Below are 16440 nucleotides of genomic sequence, written 5' to 3'. Positions count from 1 at the left end.
AAATGACCAGGGGGGAGAGACACCTCTTCTGCCGCCCATGAGGGTGATCCTGCGGCGAATCCGCCGCTGGGACCACCCTATGTTAAACCGCACCGCCCCCCTTTTAAAAAAATACTGGGGTTATGGCAGCTATAACCCCGGTATTTAACGTCGAAGTTCCGACGTAAATATACGGTGGGCGGTCCATATGTGATTGAAGTTGAACTCCAGACAAAATCTTTTATTTTGGATCGATGGTGTAGACCTCATAGTTCTAAGGTTTTTTTACCCTAATGCATTAAGGTAAAAAAACACTTGCATGCAGCTCCCCTTTTACACTCAACAGAACCCAATCTCAATCTAGTAATGTGCAAGAAAACAAAGGCTCTCTCCCTCCTCATTGGCTCAGAGACCGCAGTGGGATCCATTTGCACCTGCTGCAGTCAATCACAGCCATTGTGGAGGGGGCAGGGCCAAACCACGCTTTGTGTCAATGGGTACACAGAGCAGGCACACACGAGTGCCCCCATAGGAAGCAGTTAAGTATAAGGCTCCATTCACACTAACGCGACTTGTCAGCCTGACAAGTCGCGGTCCATTGACTTCTACAGGACCCGTTCTAATAGGAGCGACACAAGAAAAAGGGTCCTGTACTACTTCGGGGCGACCTCGGAGCAACTTGCATAGACATTTATTATATGAAGTCCGTGCAAGTCGCGCCGAAGTTGCGGTGCACGGGACTTCACAAGTCACTTCCGAAGTAGTACAGAGTTGTGCCGCTGCAGTGTGAATGCGGGTTAACAGGTTTGTTTGTTTTTTTAAATGTATTTATTACAATCAGTTTAAGAAATGTCTACTTTTCTAAAATTACATTCTCATGTAATCAGATAGATGCAATATAGATAAATATGTAGCTTTGTCAATTAAGTGATGTGCAACATATTCCAATATCTAGCCGAGTTTCTATCATTACTCCAATGGAAAACTGCCAACTTGCTACAATAAAATGACAATAGGAGAGAACACGAGGTTGCACAACAAAGAATGTCTGCATAAGCACAAACTTCCCTAAACCGTTTTTGAATGCTTCTGTTTAAATCAATAAGCATTGTCTGCATAAAACAACAACAAAGCAAACCTGTCTGACTTTTTGCACTTTTAAAGTTTATGTTAAAAGGTAAAAACTTTTTTCTCTATCGTTCATTGATGGACACAGCTCCTGATTCTTCTTAACCATTGGGTTATACTGCCCCCCACAGGAGTAGGACACTAGGCAGGAAAAAGCTTGATTATGCTGCCTATGGGGCAGTTCCGGGGGTATACTCCCACTCTCAGCTATAGGCAGTTTTTTTTTCTGCTTAGTCAGGAGTAAGGTCCTAGTTCCTTGCTGGGATCTTCGGGTCCAGCTTTTTTTCCTTTTTAAATGGAACCCCACCCTGGGTCACCATTTTCCAGTAGCCTTTTTTTTTTTTTTTTTCTTTAGATCAGTTGCCATTTTGTTATGGTTTCTCACTGCAAATAGCGGTAAGCCATGTTTTTGAAGCTGTATGGGTGGTGGGAGCCCCTAGTGCTGACTCCTGCAATTTTCTCTTCCTGATCACCGCATGGTGTGCAGTAGCTTGGTGCTGTAAAGTGCCTGATCGGTGGTGGTAAGTCTTTTTGTGGGGTTTTTCTCTCTCTCTCTGCTATATCATCGGTAGCGCTCTGTGCTCAGAGCTGTGGTGCCGCCAGCATGGTGGTACTGTCCCTAGCAGTGTTCTACACTTTTTGTGTGGGTCTCTCTTTTTTAAACTAATGGAGTCTTTGGAGCACTTTTCCCCACCCGATCCTCTCAGAGGCTGCCAGCTCCTCCGGGTCCCAACCATCTCGGACTGCACTGACGGTGGTGAGTAGGATTCCTCTGCTCCTGAAAAGGCGCTGGTGGATGCACTGATTGTAACAGTGCATGAAACCTTGAAAATGGAGGATGCGGCTGATGCTGCCTCAGAGGCATCGGTCCCTTTTGGTACCCACAGGCCCTCCAAAGATGCAAGGGTGTTCCCCCCTTCCCGCTTATTTTGACAAAATTGTTGCAAATCAGTGGGGTTGTCTAAAACGCACTCTTGTGGTTCCTAAGTGTTTTGCTAGGCAGAATCCTTATGAGGATTCCCTGCTTAAAGTGGACGGTCCCACCGGATTACAGGTTGAATAAATCTACCTTCATCCTGGTGCAGGAGTCCCCGGCCTTTAAAGATTCTGCGGATGGGAGGCTCTGGCCCAGCATACGTTCACTGTGGCTGGTTCGGCTCTTAGGCCGGTGTTTTCTATTTCCCTGGTGTCACAGACTCTGACCGAATGGGCTAAAATTTTTATGCCAAGACCAGCTTCCTCTTGCCTTTGCAGAGCTGGCAGACAAGTTGGTCCAGGGGCTGCAATGTGTCTGTGGTGCCTCTTTGGATGTGGCTCCTTTTGGTTTCCAGGCTGTTTGTAACAGCAGTGGTCCTGCGCATTATCTGGCAAAAATGCTGGTCTGCAGACCAGACTTCTAAGAAGGCCTTATCTGATCTTCCCTTTGTAGAGGATCGCATGTTTGGAGGTTTCCTGGATGACATCATTAAGGGTCTCACAGGGGGAAAGAATACTCTTCTTCCGCAGGTTACCAAGGGTAAGGAGCCCTGGCGTAGACATGGTCCTTTCTTCTCGGGTCATAAGCGGCCTTTTCATCCCTCACGGTCTAAAGACAGGGGATCAAAGCCCTTCAGGGCCATCACTGGAGGTTCCACGTCATCCTCTGCATTAAGGGACATCCTCATCCGTATCTGGGGTGGGGGGGACATCTTCCCTGGTTTCAGAACAAGTGGGTTCACAAATTCATTTGGTCTGGCTACAAGATCGAGTTTCGGTCTTATCCTCCAGAAAGGTTCTTTCCGTCCAACCTGCACTTGTCTCCAGACCGCTTACAGGGTCTCTTTGAGGTGGTGCAAGACTTGTTGGGGTCTAGGGGTAGTTATCCAGGTTTCCAACTTCAGAACAATTTGAGGGGTTTTATTCAAACCTGTTTACTGTACCCAGAAAGGAAGGCAAGGTACGTCCAATCCTGGACCTCAAGGCTCTAAACTTTGTGCAGGTACAGAAGTTTGGTAGTGGTGTCTCTACATCAAGGGGAGCTTCTCGCTTCTATCGACATCAAAGGCTCTTACCCTCACATTCCAATATAAGTGGGTCGCCGGCGCTTCCTCTGGTTTGCCGTGGGCGAGGAGCATTATCAGTTTGTGGCGTTGCCCTTTGGTCTCGTCTTCACTCCTCAGGTTTTCACAAAAGTGTTGGCCCTGGTGCTTGCATTGTTACATCAGCAGGGCACCTGGATGATCTTCTGAGAGCAGTCTTCAACTGCTTTGATGGACAATTTGGAAATTACTCTGCAAACTCTGAATCTCCACAAATCTGCTCTGGTTCTGTCCACCAAGTTGGACTACCTGGGTCTGACTCTGCCTCAGCCAGAGTGTTCCTTCCTCTGGACAAACTCCAGAAACTGCAGGATGCAATTCAGCTGCTATTGTCCAGCAGACGGTCATCTCTTAGGACTTGTATGCGGGTGCTGGGCTTGATTGTGTCTACCTTCGAGGCGGTTCTGTTTGCACAGTTCCACACAGGATCTCTGGCTAGAGCCTGTGGAAGCCTGTCCCATTTGACAAGAATCTCATCCTGTTGAGCCAGGGTACGAGAGGGTCCCTGATCTGGTTGCTTCGCTCTCCAGCAATTGAAAAATCCATTCTCCCTCTGTACTGGATGGTCGTCACCACTGATGCCAGCCTGTCCGGGTGGGGAGGTGTTCTCTGCGCAGAATGTGCTCAGGGGGTCTTGACTCTGGAAGAGTCCAGACTACCGAGCAATATACTTAAACTCCGGGCGATCAGACTTTGCCTGGATAATTGGACAAATCGTCTTCTGGTATGTCCAGTAAGGATTCAATCGGACAAAGCCGTGGCTTATGTCAATCACCAAGGGGGCACAAGAAGTGTCCTGGCTGCTCGGGAAGTAGCCGGCCTTCTAAGGTGAGCAGAACATTTCGTTCCAGCCCCCTTTGCTGTACACATACCAGGGGTGGAAAATTTGCAGGTGGCATATCTGTCGACAGGTGTTGGACCAGGGCGAAAGGGTCCCTTCATCTGGAGGCATTTCATCAGTTGTGTCTCTGATGGGGTACTCCTGAAGTGGACCTGTTGGCATCTTGCCTCAACAGGAAGGTACAGAGGTTTGTGGCACGGTCTCTGGATCCTCTAGCCGATGTCACAGATGCACTAGTGGCTCCTTGGGCTCAGTATCATCTGATTTATGCCTCCCCCCCCCCCTCAAACTTCTGCCAAGACTCCTGCGCAGGATCAAGGACGAAGGGATTCTGATCATTTTAGTGGCTACAGCCTGGCCTTGGTATGCTGATGTGGTACGACTGGTCACAGATACTCCTTTGAGACTTCCTCTCAGGGAAGATCTGCTGTCCCAAGGGCCAATCTTCCATCCTGTATTACATACACTGGCTTTAACGGCTTGGCTGTTGAAAGCCAGGTGCTGAAGAATAGAGATGTTTCTGAATCTGTAAATCTTACGCTGTTAAAGGCTAGAAAATCTACCAGCATACTTGGAAGACTTATATTGCGTAGTGTGAGTCTCTTGGGGTTCACCCTCGCTTTTTTTTGGTGGGTCGGATCTTGACTTTTCTCCAACAGGGGGTTGAGTAGCGCCTTGCCTTGAGTACCAATCAAGGGCCAGGTTTCAGCCTTGGCGGTTTTCTTTCAATGTCCTTTGGCCACACATTCCCTGGTGTGTACTTTTATTTAGGGAGTTTGACACTTGGTTCCCCCAGTGTGGTCTCCATTGCTGCCATGGGACCTCAATTTGGTGCGTTCAGTTCTCCAAAAAATATTCGGGAGGTTCCTCTGCTTGCTTTGTTCCAGAAGGTGGCCATTTTGGTGGCTATTACTTCTGCACGCAGGGTGTTGGTGGCGTTGTATTGTCGTTCACCAAGATAAAGTGGTGCTTGGTCCTTGTCAGTCGTATCTTCCAAAGGTTGTCTCTGATTTACATTTGAATGAAGATATTGTTTTGCCTTCCCTATGTCCCAGTCCTAAACATCCTAAGAAAATTGCCTTGCATTCCCAGGATGTGGTCCGGGCAATCTAGGTGTACCTGATGGCTACTTAGTCTTTTAGGAAATCAGACTCACGATTTTTCCCTATGGATGGACCTCAAAGGGTTGGCCGCTTCTGCTGCAACCATTTCCAGATGGATCAGACAGACAGTGGTTCAGGCCTATTAAATTAAAGGTCAGGTTCCTCCTTTCCCTGTTTAGGTGTACGCTACTCAAGCCCTTAGTGCTTTCTGGGCCTTCTGTCATCAGTGATGCAGGTTTGCAAGGTGGCCACCTGGTTGTCTGTGCACACTTTCACAAAATAATATAATGTTGATGTGTTGGCATCTGCTTCTTTTGGTCGCAAGGTTTTTTTAGGCTGCTGTTTAGAGGACCTGGTCCTCTTTGGAGGATGTATTGTGTTTTTTTCAGGTGATTTCCAGTTGTTCCTGGTTGGCTATGGTTTAGCCTTAGTAATATTTCTGCTGTTTTTTTCCCCACCCATCATGTTTAACATTGCTTTGGGACATCCCAATGGTTAGGAAGAATCAGGAGCTGTGTCCGTCAATGAATGAAAGAGAAAATGGGATTTTTGACTTACCGTAAAATCAATTTCTCTGATGTTCATTGACAGACACAGCACCACCCCTCTATGGAGTTGGTTTTTTTTTTTGTCATAGTCGTAATATAAATGATAGACAGACTATCAACCAAAAATCCAGAAAAAAAAAAAAACACAACACGATACAAATGTTATAAATTGAGTTCCAGTTCAGTGAGTAAAATAAATATTTGATTCCCCACCAACAAACAATTCTAGCTCCCACAGACTCACTACAGTATGTGCTCATGTGTTACACAGATTAGGCTTGTCAATTTAAGAAGGTACTCCGAACAACAAACTGTTATTTGTATAAAAAGACACCTGTCCACAGAATCTTCTTCCTTTTACACCTCACTATCAAGAGCAAGATCAAAGAGCTTTTATAGGACACTAGGAACAAGATTGTAGACCTTCACAAGGTTGGAAAATGGGCTACAAGACCATCCGCAAGAAGCATGGCGAGAAGGAAGTAATACAAAATAACCATTAATTGCCCTTGGTCCAGAGCTCAATGCAAGATTTCACCTCACGAGTAAAGTAAGGGATCAGCCCAGAACTACACAGAAGGAGCTTGTGATGATCTCAAGGCAGTTGGGACTACAGTCACCAAACAAACCATTGGTAACGCAATAAGCTGCCATGGATTGCAATCCTGAAGTGCCCGCAAGGTCCCCCCTCTTCAAGAAGGTACATGTACAGGCCCGTCCTAGTTTACCAATGAACATCTAAATGATTCAAAGAAGGATTGAGTGAAAGTGCTTTGGTAAGACTAAAATTTAGCTCTTTGGCATTAACGCGACTTGCCTTGTTTGGAGGAAGAAAAAAAAATGTGATCTTTGGCTTACTGTAAAATTCATTTCCCTGATGTTTATTGATGGACACAGCTCTTCATCTTCATGACCGTAGGGTTATACTGCCACCTAAATGAGAAGGACACTAGGCAGAGAAAAAAGCTTGAGCAGGCCTATGGGGCAGTCCCTGGGGGTATACTCCCACTTCCTGCTTTGGGTATTGAGTTTTGTAACAAGCAGTGTCAGAAGAAAAAAAACCCAACTTCAAAGAGGGGCAGGTGCTGTGTCCGTTGATAAACATCAAAGAAATGGATTTTACGGTAAGTCAAAAATCCCATTTTCTCTTTCGTCTATTGATGGACACAGCTCTACATCTCCATGACTGTAGGGATCTCCCAAAGCAGTAACAACATGAGGGGTGGGAACAGCAGAAAACAGACTTCCCCAATGCTAAACATAGCCAACTAGGCAACTTCGGAGCTCAACTATTAACAACTGGAGCTCACTTGAAAATCACCCTTAAAGAGGACAAGTCCTCTAAATAGCAGCCTGCAAAACTATGCGACCAAAAAAAGCATCCGCAGATGCCAACACACCCACTTTATAAAACTTTGTGTATGTGTGTACAGCTGCCCGCCTGGCAAACCTGCACCACTGACACCTGATGACGGAAAGCCCAGGAGGCACTAAGCGCCTGAGTATAGTGTGCCCTGACAGGGAATGGAGGAACCCAACCCTTTATAGAATAAGCTTGAACCACAGTCTGTTTGATCCATCAGGAAATGGTCGCAGCAGAAGCAGCCCCTTGCGAGGTCCATCCGTAAGGACAAATAGTGAGTCTGACATCAGAAACGACTGCGTAGCTGCCATGTACACCCTAATTGCCTGAACCACATCCAGGGGAATGAAAGGAAACTTCCTTATGATGCTTAGACTTGGGACACAGGGAGGGCAACACAATGTCTTCATTCAGATGAAAATCGGAGACGACCTTGTGAAGGAATGATGGACATGGCCGAAGAACCACCTTATCCCTGTGAAACACTAAGTAAGGAGAACAACAAGACAGCACCGCCAGCTCAGACACCCTGCGTGCAGAAGTAATAGCCATCGAAAAGTCTACCTGGGACAACGTAAGCAGGGGAATCGCCCAAATATCTTCAAAGGGAGGTTTCTGAAGAACTGACACCAAATTGAGGTCCCACGGCAGCAATGGAGAACGCACTGGGGGAACCAAGTGTCTCTCTCCCTGGAGAAAGGTACACACCAAGGAGTGTATGGCCAATGGACATTGAAAGAAAATCGCCGAGACCTCGCTTTGATTGTAATCAAGGCCAGATGCTGCTCAACCCCTCACTGGAGGAAGGCCAAGATCCGAGTCACAAAAAAGGAGCGAGGGTGAACTCATAGGGATTCACACCATGCAATGTATGTCATCCAAGTACAATGGTATATCTTGCTGGAAGTAGATTTTCTAGCTTTTAAAAGTGTGGGAATTACCGATTCAGACAACACTATCCTTCAGCACCTGGCTTTCAACAGCCAAGCCGTCAAAGCCAGCAACTGTAAAGCAGGATGGCTGATCAGTCCTTGGGACAGCAGCTCTTCCCTGAGAGGCAGTCTTCAAGCAGCATCAGTGACTAGCTGTACCAGATTGGAGAGGCCAGTCTGGAGCCACTAGGATGACCAGAATCCCTTCCGCCTCTAGCCTGCGCAGGAGTCTCGGCCGAAGCTTGAGAGGAGGAAAAGCATATATCATCCAATACTAACTCTAGTGACCCACTAAGGCATCAGCTAGAGGATCTCGAGACCGTGTCATAAACCTCTGTACTTTTCTGCTGAGGTGAGAGGCCAGCCGATCCACCTCGGGAGTCCCCCACCAGAGACACCACTGATGGAACACCTCCGGATGAAGTGACCATTCTCCTTGGTCTAATGCCTGTCGACTGAGATAGTCCACCTGCCAATTTTCCTCTCCTGGAATGTGCAAGGAGGGCTGGAACTAACTGTTCTGCACACCTTAGAATGCCAGCTACTTACCGAGCCGCCAGGACACTTCTTGTGCCCCCTTGATGATCGACATAGGCCACGACCGTGATATTATCTGACTGGATCCGTACCAGACACCCCTGGAGACGACTTTTGTCCAATGATCGCTCGGAGTTCCAGTACATTGATCGGTAGCCTGGACTCTTCCAGAGTCTAGACCTCCTGAGCACACTCTGTGCCGAGGACGCCTCCCCACCCGGATAGGCTAGCATCCATGGAAACACCGTCCAGTACAGGGGAAGCAATGATTTTCCCCAGAAGAAGTGTCAGAGAACGAAGCCACCAAACCAGAGACCCCCTCCTTTTCCATGTCAACAAGATCAGATCGTCAGAGACTGAGGATTCTTGTTCCACTGCATCTGAATCTCCATTTGCAGAGATCTCGTATGGAACTGCAAATGGAACCGCCTCAAAAAAGGTAGACACCATCAGGCCCAGCACCTGCATGCAAGCCCGCAGAGATGATTGTCTGCTGGACAGCAGAAGCCGAATTGCCTCCTGCAACTTGTAAATTTTTTCCAGAGGAAGGAACACTCTGGCCAAGGCCTGAGTCCAGGGTCAGACCCAGATAGTCCAGACTCTTGAACGGGACAAGAGCAGACTTCTGAAGATTCAGAATCCAACCAAACTCCCTCAGTGTTTGCAGAGTAATCTCCAAGTTGGCTAACAGAGCAGTCAAAGACTCGCAAAAGCTGATCGTCCAGGTACCCCTGAATAGCAATCCCCCGCTGATGCAGTAATGCTAGAACCGGGGCCAACATTTTTGTGAAGACCATAGGAGCAGAAGCGAGACCAAAGGGTAACGCCACAAACTGATAATGCTCCTCACCAACGGCAAAGCAGAGGAAGCACTGATGGGTGACACATATGGGGATGTGAAGGTAAGCATCTTTGAGGTCGATGGAGGCGAGAAAATCCCCCTGACGTACGGACGCATCCACCATGCGAATGAATTCCATTCCAAACTTCTGTACCTGCACAAAGCAGTTTAGCGTCTTGAGGTCCAGAATTGGACGCACCTTGCCCTCTTTCCTGGGAACTGTAAACAGGTTTGAGTAGAAACCTTGAAAACATTCCGGCGTCGGAACCGGAACAATCACCCCTTGAAGTAATAGGTTTTGCACTGCCCCATAGCGATCTTTTAAGCGAGCTGGGGATAAGTGCAGGTTAAAAAGGGAAGAACCTTTCCGGGGGATATGATCGAAACTCGATCTTGTAGCCAGAGTGAATGACTTAGTGGACCCACTTGTCCTGGTTTAGGAAGGTCCACAGATCCAGAAAATAGTGAAGACGTCCCATCACCCCCGATGCAGGTGAGGGGGCCCCTTCATGCTGAGGAATTTTTATCTGGAGGTCTGGCAGAAGCCATTCTCAGTTTGCCTAACCAAAACTTCTTGAAACCTCCAGTGAAGGCCCTGAAGGGCTTAGATCCCTTGTCTTGAGACCCCGGGGACGAAAAGGCCGCTTGTGAGCCGAAAAGGAAGGTTCCCGTCTGCGACAGGACTTCTTACCCATGGAAGCCTGAGGAAGAAGAGTACTCTTTCTCCCCCGTGAGGCCTTTGAGGATGTCATCCAAGAAAGCTACAAACAGGCGATCCCCCACAAATGGAAGATCGGACAAAGCCTACTTAGAAGCCTGGTCCGCAGACCAGCATTTCAGTCAATGCACCGCAGTACCACTGTTGAGAAGGACAGTCTAGAAATCAGGGGAGCGGCATCACAGACGAACTGTAGCCTTTGGACCAACTGATCCGTCAGCTCCACAAAAGCAGGAGGGAGCTGTTTCTCCTCCAGATCCTGGAGTAAAATTTTGGCCAATTCAGTCATAGCTTGTTACAGCAGGGTGATGGTAAACACTGGCCTAACCGGCCAGTGTTTACTAGACTCTTTTACCGGTATTATTGTGGCCTTATTTAACCTGGAAACCGGGGAGTCCACTACAGGAGGTACCGTCTATTTTTAAGGAGGGACTCTTCATAGGGGAACCTTATTGCAAAACGCTTAGGGATTGCAAAGGTGCGATTTGGGAACCCCCACTGTTTTGAGACAATATCGTCAAAGGCGGGAAAGGAGAACACCCTCGACCGCTTTGGAGGACCTGTGGGTGGCAAAAGGTGACCCGTGCCTCTGATGCTGCGTTAGTCGCATCTTCCATACATGAGGTTTCCAGCACCGATACAATCAGTGCATCCACTAGCCCCTTTTCATGTGCAGCTAGAGGATCATCCTCACTATCTGAGCATGCAGGGTGCGTAGACACAGACCCTGAAGGGTAACTCGCATCTGCAGCGGCCGAATCAGACTCTGAATCTGATGAGACAGAGGAAGCAGGTGATGCTGGAAGACACTGTTTGCTAGCCCGTTTCCCCAGGACCAAGTCCACTTTGCATACCGAGGACTCCAGAACCGCCGTCAGTGCAGTCAGTTGTGGGGCCCGACAGCCTCTGAGAGGGGATCAGGTGGTGAAACATGCTTCAGGGACTCCGCACAAAAAAAAAAAAAAAAAAAGTGTAAAAACACTAAAAGGAACACCCCACCGCGCTGTCGGCACAACAAGGACCAGCACAGCACTACCGCTGTAATAGCAGATGGGGAGCACAGACCGCAATAGACCAAGCTTGGGGGTGAGGCGAACTGGGAGGGGAGCTTGGGGATCCGACCATCCCAGGGAGGGACCCACATCCACCCTAAAACCCTCCAGGGGGTAGAGGGGGACAGCTACTTACCACACCAGGAACAGGGTGGGCACTGCTCCGGACAGGACACCGCTCCATCGTAATGTGGGTGATGTCAGCCAGGAAGAAATGCTGCGACTCAGGCCGAAGCCAGTTCGTATGAGTCCTCGCAAGTCATTTAACTCGCAGGCCAGCCTTCGTCTAGCATGGAGCACAGGTCTGCATGCACTCGCTGTCCAGACTGGAGGGATCCTAAGGATCTAGATTATCCAGTCCGTTGCCCAGTCTGGCACTTGATTGTAGATTCTCACAGGAACAAAATAATAAATGGAGGAAAAAAATTCCACTTAAAAAGAAAAAATTGCCAGGGCCAGAGATCCCAGCAAGAAACTAGGTCCTTACTCTGACTAGGCAGAAACAAAACTGAATAGCACGAAGTGAGAGTATACCCCCTGGGACTGCCCCATAGGCATGCTCAAGCTTTTTACTTTGCCTAGTGTCCTACTCCTATAGGGGGAACGCATAGCACAAAAGGGAAGTCCCATGGATGAGCAAGAGCGTTCAGACCCCAAGCCTGATGAAGGAAAAATAATATTGGAGCTTTGGCATTTTGCTGGCTCGCAAATAAATTGGCCCGAGGTTGGCCTCAAACCTCCCATTCTGCCTCTATAACTATATTTATTAATATTAAATATTAATTATCCAATTCTTTTTCAGGCTTTTTTACTCTGATGCTGTAAAGTTAATTTTTAGGGTGGAACTCCGCTTTAAACAGTAGAGGGAAAGACTCCAATAAATCTTTCCTAGGTGTCTCAGCTTCCACTTTTGAGCTGTTCCCCACCAGCACTCCAAATTTCTGGCAACCACAGTGGATGTCATCGCCGGCTTAAGGCTGGACGAGGTGGAATCCCACGCCTTTTTAAAGGAGTGAATCTGCTTTTTTATCCATTGCATCCTTCAAAAACACCCATATCCTCGAACGCCAAATCTGTGCAACGAGAAACTTGGGAAAAGGCAGCATCAACTCTAGGCCTTTTATTCCAAACATAGGTTTTCTCATCCTTGAAACAGAACCTTCTCCTAAGAGTTTTAGAGAAGAAGGGGGCTCTTTCTGGTTCTTTCCATTCTTATTTAACGTCTTCTGTCAGAACCCTGTGCTTAGTCTCATCCAACCCCTGATACGTTCTATCATGTACAAACCGCTGAATTTTTTCTTCCTGAATCTCGAGAGTAGTATAGATTGCCCTGAGCAAATCATCTACCTCTTCTAAGGATAGTTTATATCTACCAATGTCCTCCTCATCCATATCCCTGAGGGAAGGAAGTGTACTTGCTCCTTCTTCCTCCGAGTCACTGGCCTCTGCCGACTTTGAGGTGGATGCCAAGGAGCTAGATAAAGTACTCTGCTGGGAGTCTGTCTGTGTCATTGGAACCTTAACCAATAAGGAACGGACTGAACTTAAGGTATCTTAACTCTTTTACAGATGAAAATAAATCTTTACATTGCTGCGCAGACTCCTCCTTAACAAGATCTGCAATGCAAGTTTTGCACAGTGGTTTCGGCCAAGTATCCCTTAAGGGGTTCTTGCAGGAAGTACATTTCCTTGAAACCAAAGGAGACCTGGATTTAACTGTTGCTTTAACCTAAACCAAAGCCGATAAAAACCTCAATTACCTAATGGCTCTTTAACAAAGTAAATAAAGAGATTATTCTCCCGCTCTACAAGACTCCGGTCTGGCCATATCTGGAGTATGCTGTCCAGTTCTGGGCACCGGTCCTTGGGAAGGATGTGCTGGAACTGGAAAGAGTCCAGAGAAGGGCAACAAAAATAATTAGGGGAATGGAGGACATCAGCTATGAGGAAAGACTACAAGCACTGAACTTATTCTCTCTGGAGAAGAGACGATTGAGGGGGGATATGAGATCAATGTACAAATACTGTACTGGCGACCCTAGCATAAGGAATAAACTATTCAGAGAAAGGCAATACAATAAGACACGTGGCCACTCACTAAAACTAGAGGAAAAGCGGTTTAACCTTAAAAGTGCATAAGGGGTTCTTCACTGAAAGAGCGGTAAGGATGTGGAATTCTCTTCCACAAGCAGTAGTATCAGCAGGGAGCATTGATAGTTTCAAAAAACTATTAGATGGGCACCTTAAAGACCACAACATACAGGGGTATACAATGTACGGTTAACAGGAAACACACACACACACATCATAGGTTGAACTGGATGGACGGATGTCTTTTTTCAACCTCACTAACTATGTAAAGTAGCAATACAACACCCTAAGTGAACAGGAAGAAGAGGCACCCCCTGTGCACTAAACAGCCAACACCAGAGAGACAGAATCCCAGCTAAATCCTGTAAGGCTGAGACCATTCAAACATAGCATTTACAGAGGCAGGAGACACAAAAAAAGACACATAAAATAAAGGCATATAGTAAGAATGAAGGCACCACTGTACCCCTCTTACCTGAGCCTGGCCGGTGCTAGCCGTGCCTGCTTCCACCGATGCTGCCGCCCTCTCTTCCATTTATGCAGAGAGCGCAGCGGGATAGGATAGAAACAAACTACATTTAAAATTGCCGCTTCCTTCGTCCCCACACCCCGGGGACTGGAACCAGAAGCACGAACCTCTGACCTGCTGATGATCCCTGCGTTCCAGCGGCCGGAACCAATGCCGCAACGCCCCCGCTGGAAGCCCAGCCAACCGGAACATGCACACTTGCAAGTCGGGACCCGGGACTGACAGGCAGGGAATGCCATAGAAAACGGCTCCCTGCCTGGGCTGCCTCCCAGCCCAAAACCCATGGCTCCCAGGCACAGACAGGGTATCCTGGCGAGGACCTTGCTCCCCTGACCTGGAAGGACCAGCAGCTCCGGAACACCCCCCTCCAGTCAGCAGGGGGTTATAAGTCATTTTCTAGTAAAAAATACTATTTTTGCCCAGACTAAAACACACTGAGGCAGTTTTGAAATCTTGAGAGTTCAGCTGAACTTGCTCAATTTCAAGCCGGCATTTCAGTCCGACTTTGGGGGGTGATTTCACAGATATTTGTGCGGGTTCCTGCACAGACATCTATATATTAAAAATAGATAAATAAAAATCACCAAAAGTAGTACAGAAACTACTTTTGGGAATCAGTGTGGCGCCGCAAAGTTGGTGTTGCACCGATTCGGACAGTGCCATTGCCGGCAATTGGCTCCGATTTGACTTGTAAAATAAAACCAATGTGAACGTGGTCTTAACTTGCAAGCAACAAGTGTCCGAACAAGGCTAAAGCCCCGTACACACGATCAGATTATCGAATGATCTGTCGTCCGTTTTTTGTGGCATGTTAGTCTGATGTGGAAAGTGAAGAGGTTATTTTCATATGAATTTTCCCGTACGGCAGAATTCTACTTCAGAAGTGATGTCATGTGCTGGATTGTTTTGTATGTGTTCTTTCGTCTCTGAGCATGCCTGGTCTTGCTCTTAAGATTTTTTTCCGTCTAAATCTGTACTAACGAGACGAAAATCGGACGTTGTTTTGACGGGCGACAAAAATTATATAGCCTGCACATCAGGATTTTGTCAGCCGAAAAGTCGGAGTCGGCTGTTGAAAGCACCATACTAACAATCCGAAAATCGACAGATCAGTCGTCGGACGAATTTTCCCTACAGATTTTCCTATCGTTTGTTCGGGCCTTTAGTCTTTAAATGGTTAAACTGCCCTCGTTTACAGACTGAAGTTCAACCCTTTGATCTAAAAGATACTGTACAAATGAGATCCTCAAACTACGGCCCTCCAGATGTTGCGTAACTACATGTCCCATGAGGCACTGTGAAACTGATAGTCACAGACATGACTAGGCATGATGGGAATTGTAGTTCCTGAACAACTGGAGGGCCATAATTTAGAGACCCCTGCTGTACAATGTTTCTCCTTATCTCTCAGGCTTAGCAATGTTGTGATAAACTTTGCTGGCCGTTTTTTTTTTTTTTCCCTTTGACAACTGTGAGCAGAGAAAGTCTCTGCACTGAATAATGGAAATGCAGGATTAAGATCGTGAGGGGATTGAATCGAGATTGTGATTTTTTTATGATTAATCGTGCAGCTCTAATGAATAAACAAAAAAAGAAAAGAAAACTAGCTTTCCTTAAACATCTATACTGCAAACCTGGTAGTTTTGACACATTTTAAAACTTCAGTGACGTAAACTGGACTTTCCATTTCATTACCTTGTATTATAACCACTTGCTGACCACACTAGGGCTGAACGATAGTCTATGTGATATCCACTATCGTTCTGCGGGCGTGGGCGATATTCATATCGCTGAAGACACGATATTTAGCATAGGCAGGGAGAAGTCGGGACTTGGGGGGAGGAGGAGGACTCACAGTGCTGGCAGCCGACACATCCATTTTGCTTTCGGCTGTGATCGGAACTCCGCCCCTCCAGCCCGATGCAAACCAGCCCTCCCAGCTCTGCCTCTAGTACCCAGCTGACCATTACTCAGCCCTGCTACGCCCATTGTCTCTCCTGGCTGCATCGGGGCGGGATCAGGCTGTAATGTTTTGTAAATAGAGAGACAATGTAATTATATTAGGTGGTTAGTAGGATATTATGCTGCCAATGGAAGAGATTCATTGGTCGCCAATAATATACATACTTGTTTAAAAGAGATCTGCCATGGGACCTTGCCTACCCCCTTTAACTCTAACTGACTTCTATGTCCCATTAGAACAAATAGGATCAAGATTGAGGATTGTTCCCCTACTGGTACTATCATGTACTACATTGATTGTAAGTACAAAAATCTTTCTCTCATATACAATTATGTTCACTTACTTACTCATATCTTATACTCCAGCGACAAGTGTCCACCCCCAATTTCTGTGTGGAAGCATAAGGACCAGAAGCAAGGTCCCATGGCAGATCTCTTTTAAACAAGTATGTATATTATTGGCGACCAATGAATCTCTTTCATTGGCAGCATAATATCCTACTAACCACCTAATGTACTTACAGATATGGTGGAATAATTTCCTTGACAAAAGGCGCAAAGCCGAAACGCGTAGGAATCAGGATCTCTCTCCCTACGGACCTCACGCCATTTGAAGCGTGAACAATAGAGAGACATACCATTGTCACCATATCACAATATCACCTTTTCCTTCTTATCTTCACCAACACCTATGGGTCTATAACCCACACATTCTATGATTATTGTATCAATATATTA

Source organism: Pelophylax lessonae, assembly GCF_965119305.1.
Source record: "Pelophylax lessonae genome assembly, chromosome: 10".
In the NCBI taxonomy this organism is placed as follows: domain Eukaryota; kingdom Metazoa; phylum Chordata; class Amphibia; order Anura; family Ranidae; genus Pelophylax; species Pelophylax lessonae.
Note: the sequence above shows the minus strand (reverse complement) of the source record.